Genomic DNA, 19,866 nt, shown 5'->3' on the forward strand with positions numbered 1-19,866 from the left:
GCAAAAGAGAGTCGAAGTGTTAGGGAATCAGGAGGAAGGGAGAGCGGTTTCAAGGCCAGACCCTAGAGCGGCCATTTGTGCAAGTCACCAGGAACCGTGAGGGCGTGAGGGGGCCCAGCCCGAGGACAGACGCGGAGCTCGTGCGTGTGAGAAGCCGTGCGGCCTGCTGTAGGGCTGCCAGTTCCCCACCACTGACAGCAGTGTGACCCTGAGCGTGCTACTCGGCCTCACCAGCCCTCCGTTACCTCACCTGAAAAAGGACGGATGGTCATGCAAACCTAACGGGTTTGCTCTAAGAGCCGAGACAACCCACGGAAGGTGCTTAGGCCTCCGCCTGGCAGACACTAAGTGCTTCAGGAAGAATCGTGATGACGAAGGTGCCACTATTACCTGGTTTGAAACTAACTCAGAAAGTGGCCCAGATCACACCCACATATAGTTTCTCCATGTACCAATGGTATTATTTAAAATGTATCATTTGAAATTTATCCCAAGAATCCCCAGGCCTGCTGACCTACCTTTGGGAGGTAGATAATTAAACCCTCGTGCCTCCCTTCTTCTGAGTTTGGAACTAGTGGAAACATAATTCACAGATGGAAATCAGACGTCAACGGCATTACTGGTAGAATCCGGCAGAGGTTTTCAGCCGCAAAGCTGGCTGGTACCCCTCAATCAGAATCACACAGCTGGACGTGGGCACCTGGACCAGCACAGCGCAGAGCTACGCCGCCACGTTCACTGCCAAGCGAGGGGAGCTGACCGGATTGCACCGGCTGTGATGGTCTGGTATGCGGGGGCGGGGGGGGGGAAAGGGCACTGTCTGCTTTTCCTCCCAGCTCACCTTTCGAGTCTGGCTCTCCCTCTCCAGGGGCAAAGAGAGACAGCACAGATCCACAGATCCTCTGATCAAGCTCCTTCCTCGAGACAGGAGTGGGGAGGAAGTGTTCCCACCTGGCATGGCCACAGCCACTGTGCCCCCAAAATGCCTGGTTCAGATGCCACTTCAAGATGGGCATGTCTTAGTCCACACAAACCCACAGAAGCCTGGTCTTCGTTAGCCTAACTTCCCTTTCTTGAAAGAAAGCACCCGCCAGCTGTTTAATTGCATAACGTGGGACAGATGCTGTAGGGCTGCCAGTTTCCCACAGTGGCCCTCGCATATCCTTGTCCCTACGGCTGTGGCTCCTCACCCTCCTGCACAGGCGCCTCCTCGCCCCTGGCTCTTCCTTCCCAGCCCTCTTGATGAAACCCAAACTGCTCAGTCATCGTTACTCATCCACTGAAAAAATTCTCCCTCCTTTGAGAACTGTCCTTAACCACGTGTGCTAGAAACTGGCTGAGCTTCTGCTAGCCCATTCCTGCCAAGCCCTGTGAAACACAGCACACCTTTCTCCCAGTTAAAATGCCCCGCCGGGCTCCGGGAGCCTGGCACGCTCACATAAAGACCTGAGAGACCATGGCCGCGGCTTCTTTTCTTCACACCGGTCGTCTCTTCTGGATCATTCTCCAGATTCATGGGCACAAACTGGCCCACACTCGACATCATTATAACCCGTCTTACATGCAGTATATGAATCTGTCAAACCTTAGAGGCAGATACGAGTCTAGGTCTGAGAGAAACGGCTCCTGGCTTCCCAGATACACGCGTTGCCTTCAGTGGCCCCGTGGCCTGCTGCTGCTCTCTGCCTGTCGCCCGCGGCCTCCGCAGCAGATTCAGTCTCATCTGTTCACCTCGGGGGGATTTTAAGCTTGACGTGGCAAGATGATGTATGTTCGAGGCTGCACGTGAGAGGAACGCAAGGATGATGCATAAGAAAAAAGTCACTTCGCCAGCATACTCAGGCCACAGAAGCCACTGTGCACAGCACTCACTGCCTCGGACGCGCCGGAGGATCTCCCGCCCACGACCTGTTTTGTGCAGGAACAATCAAGCGGGAGGAAACGACACCGGCAGTGTGCTGCGTCAGCTGGCCGTGCAGGGGCACTGCCCCCGCGCCTGGACCCAGACCGTGGACGCTGAGGGCAGTGGCACAGCAGAGAAGGAGGAATGGAAACGAGGCTGTGACCCCGCGAGGTGCCCGCGCACCAGGGCACGTGCGCGAGACCGAGCAGCCGAACACGATGCTGTCCTCCTCACCATTCTGACTGGTCAACTGGGATGGCATATTTTGGGCATCTCTGCTGATTCCATGACTGCAGCTTGTACACCGTCCACAAATCCCCATCTGCAGCTACAGATGGCCCACATTTTTTCCCAGCGTTTGGAACAGCTCTTGGAGGTGGGGGCGGGGAGAAGGAAGGTTCCGCGGCCAAGCTGCCCTGGTCAGGTGAGGGCTCGCTCCCACTGAACAGCAGTGTAGCCAAAAACACATTTGCGGAGCTAAACAGACTCGACGCTGGCAAACCGTGTCCCAAGAATTATGCCACAGGTACACACACACACACACACACACTACCCAGCGGGCAGTCCTCTTTGGTACAGGGCATACACCACGGAGCCTTAAAAACTGTTACCGAGGAGATGCTTCCCTTTCAGAATAATTAACACTCCAGTTATGGCCCAGTCACCATAAAACTGCGCCCGTGAATACAATAACTATTAGCCATGTTTGGTTATTCAAACAAACATTAAATAATTCAATTCCTCCGTCACACCAGACACATATAAAGCACTCCGTAGGCACATGTGGCTTTGGCTATTATCCTAGAATACATAGAAATAGAATTCTTTTCTTCCTTCCTTTCTTTTTCTTTCTTTCTTTCTTTCCTTCTTTCTTTCTTTCTTTCTTTCTTTTTTTTTTTTTTTTGTCTTTTTGCCATTTCTAGGGCCACTCCCGCGGCATATGGAGGTTCCCAGGCTAGGGGTCGAATCGGAGCTGTAACCACCGGCCTACGCCAGAGCCACAGCAACGTGGGATCCGAGCCGCATCTGCAACCTACACCACAGCTCACGGCAACGCCGGATTGTTAATCCACTGAGCAAGGCCAGGGACCTAACCGCAACCTCATGGTTCCTAGTCGGATTTGTTAACCACTGCACCACGACGGAACGCCCTAGAATTCTTCTATTATCACAGAAATTTCTACGGGCTAGTGCTGCCTTTGAGAAGAAATGGCTTTATCAACAGTGAACACTTTTGCCATAATTTTTATTGAGCCTTAACACAACCTAAGTTGCCCACTGCCTTTGCTTCCTGCCCCACAAACGTCCCATAAGATATTTTTACAATAGGATCAACGGCTTGTTCTAGGAAGGTACTCCTGTCATAAAATGCCTTGAAAACCTGCGGTGACCCACTGTCTCCAGACAGTTAAATAACCAAATACTAGATTTTAAATTCTCGCTTGCTCTGCGGAATTGAGAGGACACGTAGACTTAGAACAATGGTACCGTCCCATTAGCTGTCTCTACTTTGGCCAGTTCGCATTTACAAACAGCTAACTGGGAAAGACTTCCCTTTCTATTTTGAAACAGTGAATGGAGCAGCTAGTGGAATGCAAAGGATCCTCTATTGTAACCCTCACAACACAAGTGTATTGTTTTTATCTTATCCACAACCCAATTTTATTATTGAGAAAATTAACATTCAGAGAAGTTGGCTTATTAATTTATTAAGATAACTCCGCGGAGCTAAGACATGAGCGCGCTCTGCCTCTAACTGCTGTAGAAGACTGCCTCGTGCTGAGTTCCACGCTCTAGGAAAGCTCAGGGAGCTTAACCAAACAACGCATCCGTGGGCACTACTGTATTACAACTCTTCAGCTCTTTCCATGGAGTTTATGATGCAAGAGTGGCTACACCAACCATTGGTTCTCAAATCCGATACTTTCTGACTCTACCCAGAAACATGAGTCAGTGAGGGCAAAGTCCCATACATCCAGGGAAATCCTTAATTGCTCACCTGGCATCGCAAATGCCAATGGTTTATGTTCATAGGCACAGGCAACAAAACTTGGTAAACAATGTCTATGACTTTTCCCTCTTGTTGGTGGATGGTTTCCCCTGCTCCTTTCTTTTCAAAGGAAGAAATATTGTTGATCTTGAAAAATCGTGTGTAACAAAGACTAACAGGTTAAACTAAGAGAAGACTGAAAGAAACGCTTTTGCCATTTCTCCATCAGAGGTTTAATCATGCAGTTTTTCACAAGAAAATTGACTCACATGGTTGGTGTCATTAACAAAATTTCCTTTCCGTCAACTGCTGTCCTTCTTGTTTTGTGCCAGTTGGCTGCCGTCTTCCATAGCTGAGGCAGCTGTATTTCATCAGAGAAAGAGGCACAAAGAAACTAAAAACCCTACTGGGATTTCCTAAAATGAAAGGAGTTGTGCACCTGTGTGTACACAGAGAAAGGGGTGTAAATAAGCCTTTTCTTGCAAAGATACAGCTAATGGAAATCCTTAAAGAGAAAACCTCAGAAGAGCGTACCTACATCTAGGGTTTAGGCTTGTCATCTTCAGGTGAAATGAGACTTATTATTACTCATGTCCTTACCATACTTCAAATCTGCTTTAAATACTATTATAGGAGCTCCCATAGTGGCTCAGCGGAAACGAATCTGACTAGTATTCATGAGGACTCAGGTTCAATCCCTTGCCTTGCTCAGTGGGTTAAGGATCCAGCATTGCCCTGAGTTGTGGTGTAGGTCACAGACACAGCTTATATCTGGTGTAGCTGTGGCTGTGGTGTAGGCCAGAAGCTGCAGCTCTGATTCAACCCCTAGCCTGGGAACTTCCATATGCCGCAGGTGAGACCCTAAATAAATAAATAAATAATAGGTATTTGATATATATATATATATCTCTTATGAGGTTTGCAACAGGCTAGGTGCTGGACATTTAACAAGAATTAAAATTAAGGTGGCCTTAAGCTGATAATGTAAAGCAACACTAAGAAAACTACCAAGAAGATTTTTTGTGGAAGTAAACAAGTTTATATAAAAGTTCATATTTTAAAAGTAAACATACAGGAATAATCACAAAAGTAATGGGGAAAAGAGCAATCTGGGGAGTATACATATGAGATATTGCACATATTATGAATGAAACAGAAGACCCCGGTGCATGAATGGTTACACAAGAGGAAAAGAACAGAAAGTCCAAAAACAGACTCAAATGCACTTGTCATTTACTCGAAAATATAGGTAACATCTCAAATCATAGGCACGGTTTTTAATAAGTCGTTTTTGTACTACAGAATATGTATTTGGAAAAAGATAAAACAGAATATCTCACATCATCCACAAAAGTAAATTCCAATAAATCAGAGAACTAATGTAAAAAAAATGAAATTATATACTAGAAGAAAGTGGCAAAGAAAACTTACTATGTTTTAAAATCCAGATTCAGTAAAAGAGAATATTGATAAATTGATTACATATAAGTTTAAGAAAATATCATAAGCAAAATCAAAAGGCAAAAATCAGGGGAAAATATTTACAATACATAAAATGGGAAAAGAACTAATGCCCCTAACAAATAGAAAACTCTTGGAATCAAAGGAAAGAAAGACCCAGAAACCTGATACAAAAATGAGCAAAAGAGGGAGTTCGCACTGTGGCTCAGCGGGTTAAGAATCCTACCTAGTGTCCACGAAGATACAGGTTCAATCCTTGGCTTCATTCAGTGGGTTAAGGATCTGGCACTGACACAAGCTGCAGCGTAGGCTGCAGATTCGGCTCAGATCTGGCATGGCTGTGGCCATGGCAAAGCCAGCAGTTCCAGTTGAACCCCTAGCCTGGGAATGTTCATATGCTGCAGGTGTGGCCATAAAAAGAAGGGGGGGCAAAATGTGAGTAGATAATTAACAAAAATTGTTAAAGTATATGAAAATATGTTCAACTTCACATATGTATATATATAAAGAAAAATTAAAATTACCCTGAGTATTTCTCACCTGTTAGAAGAGAAAAAAATCTAAAAGCTTGACAGCATATTCAACTGGGTAGGGTATGGAGAAATAGATATCTAATACATTACTGCTGGGAATGAGGAATATTTCATTATTGGAAGGAAAGTTTAACATACCTAAAAACTCCATATGCATTCACCCTTTAACATGGCAAGCACACTTTCAAAATTTGCCCTGAAGATATGCTTCTAGCATTATAAAAATACATATGTCGGAGTTCCCGTCGTGGCGCAGTGGTTAACGAATCCGACTAGGAACCATGAGGTTGCGGGTTCGGTCCCTGCCCTTGCTCAGTGGGTTAACGATCCGGCGTTGCCGTGAGCTGTGGTGTAGGTTGCAGACGCGGCTCGGATCCCGAGTTGCTGTGGCTGTGGCATAGGCCGGGGGCTACAGCTCCGATTCAACCCCTAGCCTGGGAACCTCCATATGCCGCGGGAGCAGCCCAAGAAATAGCAAAAAGATAAAAAAAACCAAAAACCAAAAACAAACAAACAAACAAAAAATACATATGTAAGAAGTTATTATGGCCTTATTTATAACTTTAAAATATGGGAATATCCTAAATGCTCATATATCGGAGGTTTTTAAATAGACTGATAAGTTCACATAGTGTATAGAGGAATAAGAAGGATCTCTATGAACTTACGAGACAGGATTTGCCATCTATAATATTAAACGGGGGGAAGAGGGCATAGTATATACAAGTGCTCAAGGTACATAAAATATGCAGACTTTTGGGAAAGAAAGATGGAGGAAGTGAGTGCTCTTCCAGATGAGAAGTCAGCAATGCTTCAAGAATCACGAAATATCAAGGGAATATGATACAACTAAAGGAAAAGAATAAAGCTCCAGTGACTGTCCCCCAAGAAATGCAGGTTAAGGGTTGCCTGGCAAATAATTCAAAATAAGTGACTTAAGAAGGTCATTGAGCTTCAACAGAAAACATTTAGAGAGACAAGTAAACAAAACCATAAAATCAATACATGAACAAAGTAAGAAGTTAAAAAAAAATACAAAAATCATAAAAAAGACCCAAACGGAAATTCTGGAGCTAGAGAATACAATGACTGAGCTGAAAATTTCAACAGAGAGCTTCAGTGGCAAACTCACTCAAGCTGAAGAAAAAAAAAATCAGTGAACTCAAAGATCATTTAAAATTATCTAGTCAGGGCTACAAAAAGGAAACAGAAGAAAGAAAGCCTATGGGTCTTACGGGACACCATCGACAGAATATGCACATTACGGGAGCCTTAGAGGTAAAGGTAAAATCTACTGTCGAATTCAGAATACTCTAATCCTTAACTCTAGTATAAAAATTAAAAGAGAAAAGTATTAAAATAACTACAGGTATGATAACTTAATTATTAATAATCTCAAAATAAATTAGGTAACACATTGTGGACACACAGCAGTAAAAGATGTAAATTTTAAAACCAAATAACATAAAATATGTAGAGGGGAGTAGAAGAGTACTATTTTTGTGCTGAGTTGCTTGTTATCAGCTTAAAGCAGACTAATAAGTACATGGTATTTCCTATGAGCCTCATGGTTATCACAAAGAAAAACCTGTAGTAGAGCACAAAAGATACAGCGCAAGACACTAAGGCGCACCACTGCACAATAAAAGTCATCCAGTCACAAAGGAAGCCACCGAGAGAAGACAGGAACGAAGACTTAAAAGAATCAGAGAACAATTAACAAAGTGACAGCCATATGTTGTACTTACTTATCAATACTTACGTTAAATATAAATGTATTAGATTCTCAAATTGAAAACGCAGAACGGGTGAACGGACTTAAAAAACAATACCCAAACATATGGACTATCTACATGAACATCCTTTGGCGCTAAGGATACACACAAGCTGAAAACGAAGAGACGAGAAAAGATAGCCCACGCAAACAGTAACCAAGAAGAGGAAGAGTGGCTGTACTTACATTTAAAAAATAGACTTTCTGTCAAGAAATGCATAAAAGACAGAGAAAGTCATTATATAATGATATAGGAGTCAATTCAAACAAAATATATAAGAATTATAAATATGTATGCACCCAACATTTGAGCACCTAAATATAAATAGCAAATATTAACAGAACTAAAAAGAAAAATAGATAACAATACAATAGCAATAAAGGACTTCACTACCCCACTTTCAACAATGGATAAATAATCCAGAGAGAGAATCACTAAGGAAACAGTGGACATTCTCCAGGACAGAACAATTAGTTGGCCACCCAATTAAAGAAGACTGAAATCATATCTAGTGTCTTTTCTGACCACAATGGTATGAAAATAAAAATCAGTAATAGGAGGGGAATTGTTAAATTCACAAAAATGTGGAAATGAGGCAACATGCTCCTAAACAAGCAATGGGTCCAAGAAAATATCAAAAGAGAAATGAGAAAAGCATCTTGAACAGAAATGGAAATAGAGGAGTCCCCGTCGTGGCTCGGTGGTCAACGAATCCGACTGGGAACCAGGAGGTGGCGGGTCTGATCCCCGGCCTCACTCAGTGGGTTAAGGATCAGGCGTTGCTGTGAGCCGTGGTGTAGATCGCAGACACAGCTCGGATCCCGTGCTGCGGTGGCTCTGGTGTAGACTGGCAGCGACAGCTCCAATTAGACCCCTAGCCTGGGAACCTCCATGTGCCGTGGGTGCGGCCCTAAAAAGACAGAAAAGAAAAAAGAAAAAAAAAAAGAAATGGAAATATGACATAATTGAAACTTAAAAGAGGAAGAAAAAGCAGTTCTAGGAGGGATGTAGCAAAAGCTGTTTAAGTAGGAAGTTCACAGTGAGAAACACCTACATTAAGAAAAACAAAAAAGACCTCAGATAAACAATTTAACTTTAAAACTCAAGGAACCAGAAAAAGAAGAACAAATTAAGCTCAAAGTTAGCAGATGGATGGAAGTAATAAATATTACAGTAGAAATAAATGAAATAGATATTAGAAAAAATACAAAAGGTCAACAAAAATAAGAGTTGGGTTTTTTTTAAAAGATAAACAAAATTAACAAAGCCTTAGTCAGACTAACAAAAAAGAGAGAAAACTCAAATAAAACAGAAATGAAAAAGAAGACATTACAGCTGACACTACAGAGATACAAAAGATATTAGAGACAACTATGAATAAATATATGCCAATAAATTGGACAACCTAGAAGAACTGGATGAATTTCTAGAAACATACAATCTACAATATGGAAACATGAAGAAATAGGAAATCTGAACAGACCAATAACAAGGGGACTGAATCAGTAACAAAAACCTCCCAACAGAGAAGCAACACTAGTGAATCCATCCAACACTAAAAAGGAATTAACTCCATTTTTTCTCAAATTCTCCACTGAGGAAGGAGCACTAAAAAACTCGTTTTATGAAGCTAGTATTACCCTGATACCAAGACTAGATAAGAACATCAAAAGAAAAAATTATAGGCCAATAACTCATGAAAACATGAAAAAAAATTCTCAACACAACACTGGCATACTAAATACAACAACACACTAAAATGAGCATAGTTTGGGATGGAAATGCTATAAAATTTGGTTGTGACGATCATTGTACAACTATAAATGTAACAAAACTCATCAAGTAATAAAAAAATTAAAAAATAAAATAAGCATAGTCCACAACCAAAGGGAATTTATCCCTGGAATGCACGGACTGTTCAACATATGCGAATCAAAAAAACATGACACACCATGGAGTTCCCGTCGTGGCGCAGTGGTTAACGAATCTGACTAGGAACCATGAGGTTGCGGGTTCGGTCCCTGCCCTTGCTCAGTGGGTTAACAATCCGGCGTTGCCATGAGCTATGGTGTAGGTTGCAGACGCGGCTCGGATCCCGCGTTGCTGTGGCTCTGGTGTAGGCCGGTGGCTACAGCTCCGATTAGACCCCTAGCCTGGGAACCTCCACATGCCGAGGGATCGGCCCAAGAAATAGCAAAAAAGACAAAAAAAAAAAACAACAAAAAAACAAAAAACCCATGACACACCACATTAACAGAATGAAGAATAAAAATTATATAATCATACGAATAAATACTGCAAAGCATGAATTAAAGACAAACATAAAACCCCAAGCTATAAAACTCCTAGAAGAACGCGTAGGAAAAAGCTCCTTGACGTTGGTCTTGGCAATGATTATTTGGAATAACACCAAAAGCATTAGGTAACAAAAACAAAAATTAAAAAGTAAGATCACATCAAACTAAAAATCATCTACATAGCAAAGGAAATGATTAACAGAATGAGAGAAAACTTTTACAAACATTTGCAAATATCTAATAAGAGGTTAAAATTCAAAATATACAAGGAACTCAATGGTAAACAAATAACCTGATTAAAAAATGGACAAAGGACCTGAACAGACATTTCTCCAAAGAAGACATAGAGATGGCCAGCAGGCATGTGGGAAGGCACTCAACACACCAATAATCAGGGAAGCACAACTCAAAACAAGGAGCTGTCACCGCATGCCTGTTAGGATGGCCGTTATTAAAAAAACAAAAGAAAACAAGTGTGGTGAGGATGCGGAGAAAGGGGGAACCCTGGTACACAGCTGGTGGGAATGTAAATTTGCACAGCCATTTTGGAAAACAGTATGGAAGTTCCTCAAAAATTAAAAACAGAAATACTGTAAAAGCCACTCATCTCACCTTGGGTATTTAGCAAAGGAAACAAAACCACTAGCTCAAAAAGATATATCCACCCCCATGTCCACTGCAGCATTACTTATAATAACCAAGCCATGAAAGAAGCCTAAGTGTCCATCAGTTGATGAATGGATAAAGAGAATGTGATAGAAAGATGGACAGATAATAGTCAGATACTATCCAGCCATGACAAAGATGGAAAAGAGAAGGCAATTTGATTACACACTCAGTCTGAAGACAAAAAGAGCACAAGGAAATCCTGAATTCTATTTAGCAAGTTTGCTGTCAGTGATGATAAAGACAGTGTATTCTAAGACTACTGTAAGTGGGTGATGTGATTTAGCAAGTGTATAAAAGGGGTAAATAAATGTAATTTTCTGGAGCCCGGGTTCTCACCATGGGAGAAAAGAGATACAAATAAGAAGTGGGGGAAAAGGAATGAATAACCTTGCAGTATTGAGTTAGAATTAGAAGTAACAGTAGAAGGGAAAAGGAAGGAAGAAAGAAACAGAAACAGAAAAGAAAAGAGAGAGAAAAACAGACGTCCTAGCTCATTCTGCGCACACGCACGTGCACACACACACATCTAAAAAACTATGACATTGCAATAGCCATGAGCATACACAGTGCCCAGATCTTGATTTATAAATACCACCTCTGCTAAAAAGAACCAGGAATGTAACGTTCTAGGAATGCCTTTTTGTTCCACAAAGTAAGAAAATTCTCAAAAATTACAGAAACATGAAAAAAAAGAGTTTAGGAGCCAGCTTCATGGGGCTTCCCTTGGTCAAATCTGGGCCAATCTGAGTATAAAAGTAAATAGTGATAGCAACTGACTATAACTAATTTAATTCTAAAATTTCCTAAAATCATAATGCTAATTATATGAGATGATAGAAGGAAACTCTTCTTCGTATTAAAATGCCAACTGATAAGTATACAAAGACTGGTATAGTCATAAAACATTACAAACATCATTGTAGCAGCTGAGACACATAAGAGCACAAGTAGATGGTTCCCACAGCCATCGAGTGAAAGCTTGATGGGAATAGGATACCCACAACATCTTACATTACCTCCCCAAAGATAAATCACTAAGTAAAAGGGAAACCCTTAACTACACAGTGGAGAAACTAATGAAGATCACAGCAACCAAGCAACCAAATTAATATTGCCAGTAATGGAAAAAACGGACACTCTGTGGCCCTACGGGGATGCACGCAGGGACACACCACCACTGCATTACATTCCTAACAAAACTCACAGCTTAGTCATGAGAAAACACTCAGACGAACCTCACTCTAGGAATATTCTACAAAACAACTGGACTCCCTTCTTAAAAATAAGTCCGTGTTGTGACAAAGACTGCATACTGAACCTACACGACATCAGATGGAGCTGAGGGGGTCTGATGCGCCAGAATCATGAGAGATCCTGAACTGAATCTGAACTTGAAAGTGAAAGATGTTGTTTAAACAACAGGTAAGATGCGGACATGCTAGATAACAGCATCGTTTCAACATGAAGTTTACTGAATCTGGTCACTGCACTGTTTTTGTAAAAGAATTTCCTCATTCCTCAGCAGAGCGGCCGACGAAGTTTCCAGGAATAAAGAGGAGACGTCTATGAGGTATTTCAAATCGATGCCGACGAAGTTTCCAGGAATAAAGAGGAGACGTCTATGAGGTATTTCAAATTGATAAGCAGACAGTCGGGACAGTAGCAACCACACACGCAGGCGCCTCTGTGTGTGTGTGTGTTTGCATTTGTGCTGAAAGAGAGAAAGGGAGTCATGATGCAAAAGGAGTGAAATGGTGACAGGCGGCAAAGCTGGGGAGAGGTCATACAGCAGGTTGCTGTATCACCACTACACTTGCCTTTTGCAGCTTCACTGAGGTATAACTGACACATAAAAACGTAACGGATTCAAGGTACACGACGTGATGATTTGATATATGCACACATTGTGAAATGATTACCACAAGCTAATTAACATATCCGTCACTTCACAGACTTACCTTTTTTTTTTGGTATTTATACTTTCAAATTTACTGTAAGTTTGAATTTTTCAAAATAACCAATTACTTTCTAGAACTGGGTACTGTTTTCTGTCCCCAAAGTTCTCAAAAATCATTCTAATGACTGAAAGATGTTAGTTTACATACCTACAGATGAGGGATGAAAAAGACTCTTGAAGGAAAGACTCTGGTGCAAGACAAATGTTTAAAAATTATTTCCCCCCCCCCATGAAAATAGATACAGCGAATAGAATGGCAAAACCAAAAACCCACAGACAATATCTACATCAAAACTAAGGGATGTGGTTTCCTCAGAAACTCTGAAATATGAGTAGGTGTAGACAAACCACCATCACTGTCATATCAGCTATGAGACCCCTATCATATCAAAAATGGTCTAAAAAGAAGCAGAGGGAAGGCAACAGAGATTCTGATAGCTTTCGATGAAGAGACTCTCAAATTTTCCAAGAGTAAATGCAGTGGGGCAGTGTGAGAACAGCAACAGAAACTGCAAGGATGCTCAACAGAAGCCGACTCAGGTGAAGGCAAGGTGACAACAGCAAGGTGGATGGAGCCAGAACAGTCCTGGCCCAGTAAACCATCAAACCTAGCTACCAAATCTCATTTACTGGACAAAAATCCCACGCCAAGAAAAACTGCTTTGAGTAGAATCTCACTGAGCAGGATACCGATAACAAGGGGAAAAATAAAGAAGGCCCAGATGAAACTGTGGGAGGATAACAGAAGCAGTGGAATTCAGCAAAGTATGGAGACGAAGGATAGAAAAGCAGAAGAGAGTGCTTGGAGCCGCGAAGCCAGAAAAGACGGAAAGCAAACACGACTTCTTGAAATTATAAGAAAACGCTATTAAAATGGGCAACAGTGAAGGGTCATGTTCAAATTCCTTACAAAGGCATTTTATGAAAAAATAATAATAATAAATCATCAAAATAACTTCCCTACAAAACTGAACGCATGGAGTTCCTACGGTGGTGCAGCAAGAAGGATCCAGCATTGTCTCTGCGGGGGCGTGGGTTCAACCCCCAGCCCTGTGCAGTGGGTTAAGCAGGCGCTGCTGCATCTGCAGCTGTCACATAGGTCACTGACGTGGCTCGGATGCCATGGGGCCATGGCTGTGGTGTGGGCTGGCAGCTGCAGCTCGGATTGAATCCCTGGCCCGGGAACTTCAGGCCAATACAGAACTTCTCTGCTCCCTCCAGTCTGGCAAACCTCAAGTTTTAGACTATGCCCTTTTTATTTTCGGTGACAAATATGTTGAGTTTTAGCACTGCAGTGCATGACTTTTCTACTCTGCCAAGCACATAATATTTATTTATTTTATATCTAACCAGTTGGCAGTGACTTCTGTTCTCAGCACGGCTGACTAAAATTAAGAGTTCAGGCAGAGGGTGTCTCTCCCGCCCAGACTAGCCTCTAGTATTCCTGCTGTTACTTGTGAATTCTGATCTATGGAGAAAATTGTTGGGGTCTCTGCTTTCTCCATGTCTCGAGAGTATTGATATATACATGGTTATAATACATTTGCCAACAAGTCTCTGTTGACAGTGAAAACGTAGGTTGGAATCTTACGAGGTTTTCATAAGCTGCTTTTGAGATTAAAAAAAAATTCTCTTGGTTATGATGAGAAGTGGAGAGTTGCTTACCTCTGTTTGACTTTAAAATTTAAATAAGCATGGTAGAGCTGGGCGTGCACCTCTGTATGTTCTAGTATACCAACCTGTTGCTATTTCATAGCATAACTGGGTGTTGGCAAAGCTTCTGACCAAATATCTCAGGATACATTTGTGGCCACAAGAGAGATGTACACAGAGAGCTAGTGCAGCTAAGGTCACTCACTGGTTGAGTCGCAGCGACAGTTAATGAAGGGATGGTACCCCGAAAGGCAGGTGGACCCCTAGTGACCGCACTAAGCCTGCCCCCTCCCTGTGGCCCTGCATCAAAACGCAGTCCGCCTCTGGTACCTCACATCAAGGCAACGGTGGTATACTGATTATGCGGATCTAACAAGCACATGAAAATAGGCTGGTGTGTGCCACCGAGGAGAAATCCGAATCCTACGTGCTCTGCCCTGCCCTCATCTAATGAGGTGACTGGGGATAAGTGCAAACTCATGCATCCTTCAAACCTGGACTTCCTACCCGCTGTGCACCGGCCCCGGGTTGGCGCTGAGGGGAGTCCCGGTCTTCACGGGCGACCTCCTCTTCCCGGTGGTGGCACATCCACTGATGGAATGTCCCGGGTCTCTCTCTCCTCTCCCTTCTCCAGGGAGGCAACGCTGCATGTCAGTCTGATGGGGCTGGAAGGAGAAACTGAACCTCAGAGGCTTGGCGCTTTCCACTCTCCTTCCTCCCGAGAGCAAGACCGGCCAGGAAAACACACGCCCTTGTCTTCTCGACAGCCTGGGTGCACAGGGGTGGCCATCCACTCGGGAGGCCCTGGCTGGTTAGTGCTGTTGCTGACGGAGCGTGGGGTCTAGTTATAGGATGTGGAGTCGAGACGTTTATTACTGCTGCACATATAAGTCACTCCTCCCGGTCGGCTTTTCTAGCAGTGAAGCTGGTGCTGGTACACGCACTGCACAACGGATGCTGACACATAGATAGAAACACAGATACATAGGTAAGTGTGTGTGTATCACTGTAACACGTGTGTGTGTGTGTGTGTGTCACATCCTCCGTACAAGCGGCCTTGCATTCGTCCTGAAGCAGGACAAGATGGTGTCATGTATTGGAGCCCTTCAGACCTTCGCAGAAGACTCTGAGCTGCAGCAGGGAGAAGGGAACTCACAGCATCCTTTGGGATGCTGACTCTTTTCCAAGGTCTTCTCAGTGAGTGCATGCACCTCTGATTTGAGGTGCTCCCCACGTATTTCTTGCTCTAGAAAGTGACACTTAGTCATGTCCCTGAAACCACCCAGCTAACAAGCAATGCAGCCAGAATCAAACCCAGGCTGGCCGGCTACAGCAACTCCTGTCTCCTCTGCAGGAGGTTAGCTCACGTCTCCAAAAGACAGACAACACCACGTCCTTGACGAGCTCAGCTTAGCCGGAAAGGCTAGTCCTGCTCCTGTACACACCTTCTGCTTTCCAGCACAAACTTCTGATGTTTTAATCTGCCTCGTAAAGGCCTGGCAGTTCTGGAATATTCCTGGGAAGCATCCTAACTTCATATTTCTTCATAATCTAAATGTTTCCTCCTAGCCTCATACACGAGATCGATACTGGAATAACTTTTAACGCACTGGAAAAGAAGCCTCGCTACTTAAAGGGGAATATTTTGTAAACGAGGAATCCTTTGGTGATTCAAATATTCTCCCTATGTTTTTATAAATTTAAATATTTAAATGAAAGTTCTCTGTTCATTAGAACTTTTACCAGTTTTGTAATGATTTTGATCACAGAGCTTTTTTTTTTTTTTTTTTTTTTTGTCTTTTTGCCATTTTCTTGGGCCGCTCCCACGGCACATGGAGGTTCCCAGGCTAGGGGTCGAATCGGAGCTCTAGCCACAGGCCTACACCACAGCCACAGCAATGCGGGATCTGAGCCGCTTCTGCGACCTACACCACAGCTCACGGCAACGCCGGATCCTTAACCCATTGAGCAAGGCCAGGGATTGAACCCGCAACCTCATGGTTCCTAGTCGGATTCGTTAACCACTGAGCCACGACGGGAACTCCCACAGAGCTATTTTTAACACTGACATGAAAAACTGAAGCGCGCTATACTTTTCTCCTCTTTAAAACTAGAAGGTTGGACTTGAATGAGATGTTTTAAAAGATTGCATCCAGCATGAAAATCCTATTTATTAATTTCTGAACTCTGCAAAGCAGTTTATAGTTGTCAAAACATTTTAGAATGCATCCTCTCATTAAATCCTGACAGTAACTGTGATTAGGCAGAGAGCAGTTATTATCTCCATGTTTCTGATGAGAAAGCCTCCTTCACCCCACCCTGTAATGTGGCTTGGATGGCAGCATGGAGGAGAGTAGGGTCCAGGACTTCCAGCTCCGAGCCCCACATCTTTCTACAACACGGAAATGTCTGTCTTGGATTCTCAGTCTCTACAGAGACATGGTTCCCCTTTAGCAGCGGAGGAAATGAAACTGCACCAGTATTTAGTGCTTGCAATCAACCAAGATACTAAGATTAGGCTGCTTAAAGAGTCTGCTCTAGTGGGAAAAAAAAGGTGTGTGAGGGGGACTCCTTAACAGAGAGAGCAGGTTACAAAACAGAAACATGAGGCAGGATGTAGACTGATACTCAGCACCATCAGGTCAAGGGCACCATAAATTGTACCACCTGCTCTGATGCCCGACCTACACCTTCCTCCTGCACAGATACCTGCACACAGGCTCTGTGTGCCTTTTCTTCAAAGGGCAGTCCCAAGCCACTCTGTGCAGAGAGAGGAGGAAGTGGAGAGCCGAAGAAGCCTGGGACATGCCGGGAGAAAGTAAGACGCTTCTGAGGACGCCCAGTGCTCCTAGCAAGAAATACAGCGAACAGCTTGCAAATCCATACAGGTGCTATTAAAGCTTGTTTTCTGTTTATGTCCTCAAAGATGCTGGAATGAATGATTGGGTGTTCAGGGCATTTTCCAAGTAAAAAGAAGCATTTAAAAAGTCTCCAGACTGTGACAACAGCACTGATTCTGCACATAACTATATTTGGGGCCTTTTGTCTTAACCAGTGTTCTAAGACAGAGTTTATTTTCTACATACATATTTCCTATATATACATACACACACGTGTGTGTGTGTGTAGAAAATAAACCCACTGGACCTTGATAATGGCACCAAACACACAGTAAAATAAATCCACAAAAAGAAGTCAGCTTAGAGGACTGACTAAGCAATACACACAATCTTTACCCAAAAAGCCGCACATTTGTGCAAAGGCCGTACCTAAAATTGGGATGCACGGTACCATTTCTCCAATGTTTTCGAATATACGTCCCCCAGTGATCTTATGAGTCTCAGGTATTTAAGGGAGTTTCTAATGGAACCGCACACACAGCCAGAAAAGCATCCAAATCATCGCGCCACCTTTTTTGCCACCTGAGGAATTTTCCCAAAGTCAACACAATTTGTAAGACACGCCCAGTTTGCGAAAGAGAGGGCTGGCAGCATCCCAGAAGCCCCGCGGCGACCGATGTCCCTCCCCACACTCGCCCACCGGGTAACCGCCGTCCCACCTCTTACAGCACAGCTGCACTTTGACACAGGTTTCAGTTTTCATCTTAAAGCTGAGGAAATGAGGGTTGGGAAAGCTGTAGTGACTTTCCACTGTCACATCATTTCCAGACAGATCTGTTCTCCTGATCCCCAGCCTAGTGCCCTGCTTTCTATCCCACTTCTAGATTTTCCTTCAATTTCCTGAAAACATGGAGGTGATTTTTGTACCCCACTTGTTACTCACATCCATTTAATATGAGAGGCAGCTGCAATGATGAACATGACTATGGGGTCAAAATACGATTTTTATAAAAATATTCTCAGCAGCAGACATTATTCCTGGTTGCTGCCTTTCTACCCTTTGTCATAAATGGACTCATACTGAAAAAAGTAAAATTTCTTGGAGTTCCCGTCATGGCTCAGTGGTTAACGAATCCGACTAGGAACCATGAGGATGTGGGTTCAATCCCTGGCCTTGCTCAGTGGGTTAAGGATCCTGGCATTGCTGTGAGCTGTGGTGTAGGTCGCAGATGCGGCTCGGATCCCGCATTGCTGTGGCTGTGGTGTAGGCCAGTGGCTAGAGCTCCGATTCGACCCCTAGCCTGGGAAGCTCTGGAGCGGCCTAGAAAAGGCAAAAAGACAAAGAAAAAAAAGTAAAATTTCTTACCAATTTTTAGTCCTAAGGTCACACAGCTAAATAATTTCATTCATGGCATCTTTGGAATGCAACATGTTGCTAATATATTTTTTCTTTTTCAAATCCTGGTGAAATAACTCCAAAAAAATTTTGTCTGTCTTTTTAGGGCCACACCTGTGGCATATGGAAGTTCCCAGGCTAGGGGTCAAATCAGTGCTACAGCTGCCTGCCTGCACCACAGCCACAGCAACGCAGGATCTGAGCCGCATCTGCAAGCCACACCAGACCTCACGACAACACCGGATCCTTAACCCACCGAGCAAGGCCAAGGATCAAAGCTGTGTTCTCCTGGATACTAGTCAGGTTCATTACCACTGCGGCATAAAGGGAACTCCTCAAATATTTTCTAAAGGAGAAAAACTCCCAAGCAAGTCGCTACAAGAGAAACATAAAAACAGTGTAATCCTGAAAACTACCAGATAATTAAAGTTTGTAGCCTCTTAAAGAAATAATGCATTTCTTTTAAAAATATTAAAGCAATTAAAATTTTAACCTCCCTTCATTTTTCTCTGATGAACTGACATTTAAATGAGTTAATCTCACTCTCCAAATTTCCTTCAAGTTGAGGAAAAAAGATTTTGTCCTAACACTGATGACTTATCAAGGTTATCACCTGGCCACCTTCTAAATACTATAGAGTAAGCTTGGCTCAAAAATTACTTTGAAAAACCAAAATACTTTGTTTAACATAGAGCAGTTTTGATACTAACCTCAGAATTTGGGCAACAGATCAGAATTCATGTGAGCCACAGTTTTTTAAAAAGAGAAATGATGGCTCTTCTGCCAACACGTTTCATGCAATTGCAAACAAAGAGCCTACAATAGCAGAAGACAATTAAGATTGTGTAGGAAAAAAATCTCATCCTTAAAAGGTGGGTAAGCAAAAGGGTTTCATTTCTTTTTTCATGTCATCATTAGAAACCAACTGGAAAATAGAAAAAGTAAAAACAACTTCTGAATGAGGCAATATAGAAACACCATTCTTACCACTGCATTGAATTATTCAAAAACGTAATGAAATTCTAGGAAACATCAGATGTTGCAGGTACACGAAGATAATTTTGTTTTTATAACCAATTTCAGGCAGATAAATACTAGGATCCTTTCCAATTTCTCCCCTATGAAACTGAAGTGTCACCAAGATTTACAGCCCCTCAAGTTCCCTTTTCAGAGGAACATTCATTTACATAAACAGATAATCCTAGATAAAAATTTCCATTAGACAAAGGTGAAATGGATCAATTTTCTCTGCCAAGACAAATCTTAAATCTTGAACAGATAGGGTCATTATTACACCAGCCCCATTTCAGAAATAATGTATTTTTAAAAAATCAGCCGATAGCAGCCATTTCCAGCTTTCCAATTATCTTTAAGAAAAGCTTATTCTGTGGA

At 42.8% G+C, this 19,866-nt stretch overlaps 1 long non-coding RNA gene across 1 annotated transcript in view; it reads right to left on the reverse strand.

The window, feature by feature from the left end:
* Window positions 1–19,866, reverse strand: part of LOC102167132 — a 690,997-nt gene that overhangs the window by 626,817 nt on the left and 44,314 nt on the right. The window contains exon 5 of the long non-coding RNA XR_002346480.1: window positions 1,586–1,779. This is a non-coding gene — a long non-coding RNA (uncharacterized LOC102167132). The remainder of the gene's footprint in view (window positions 1–1,585; window positions 1,780–19,866) is intronic.

The sequence above is a fragment of the Sus scrofa genome, chromosome 8 (genome assembly GCF_000003025.6).
Source record: "Sus scrofa isolate TJ Tabasco breed Duroc chromosome 8, Sscrofa11.1, whole genome shotgun sequence".
Taxonomy (NCBI): Eukaryota; Metazoa; Chordata; class Mammalia; order Artiodactyla; family Suidae; genus Sus; species Sus scrofa.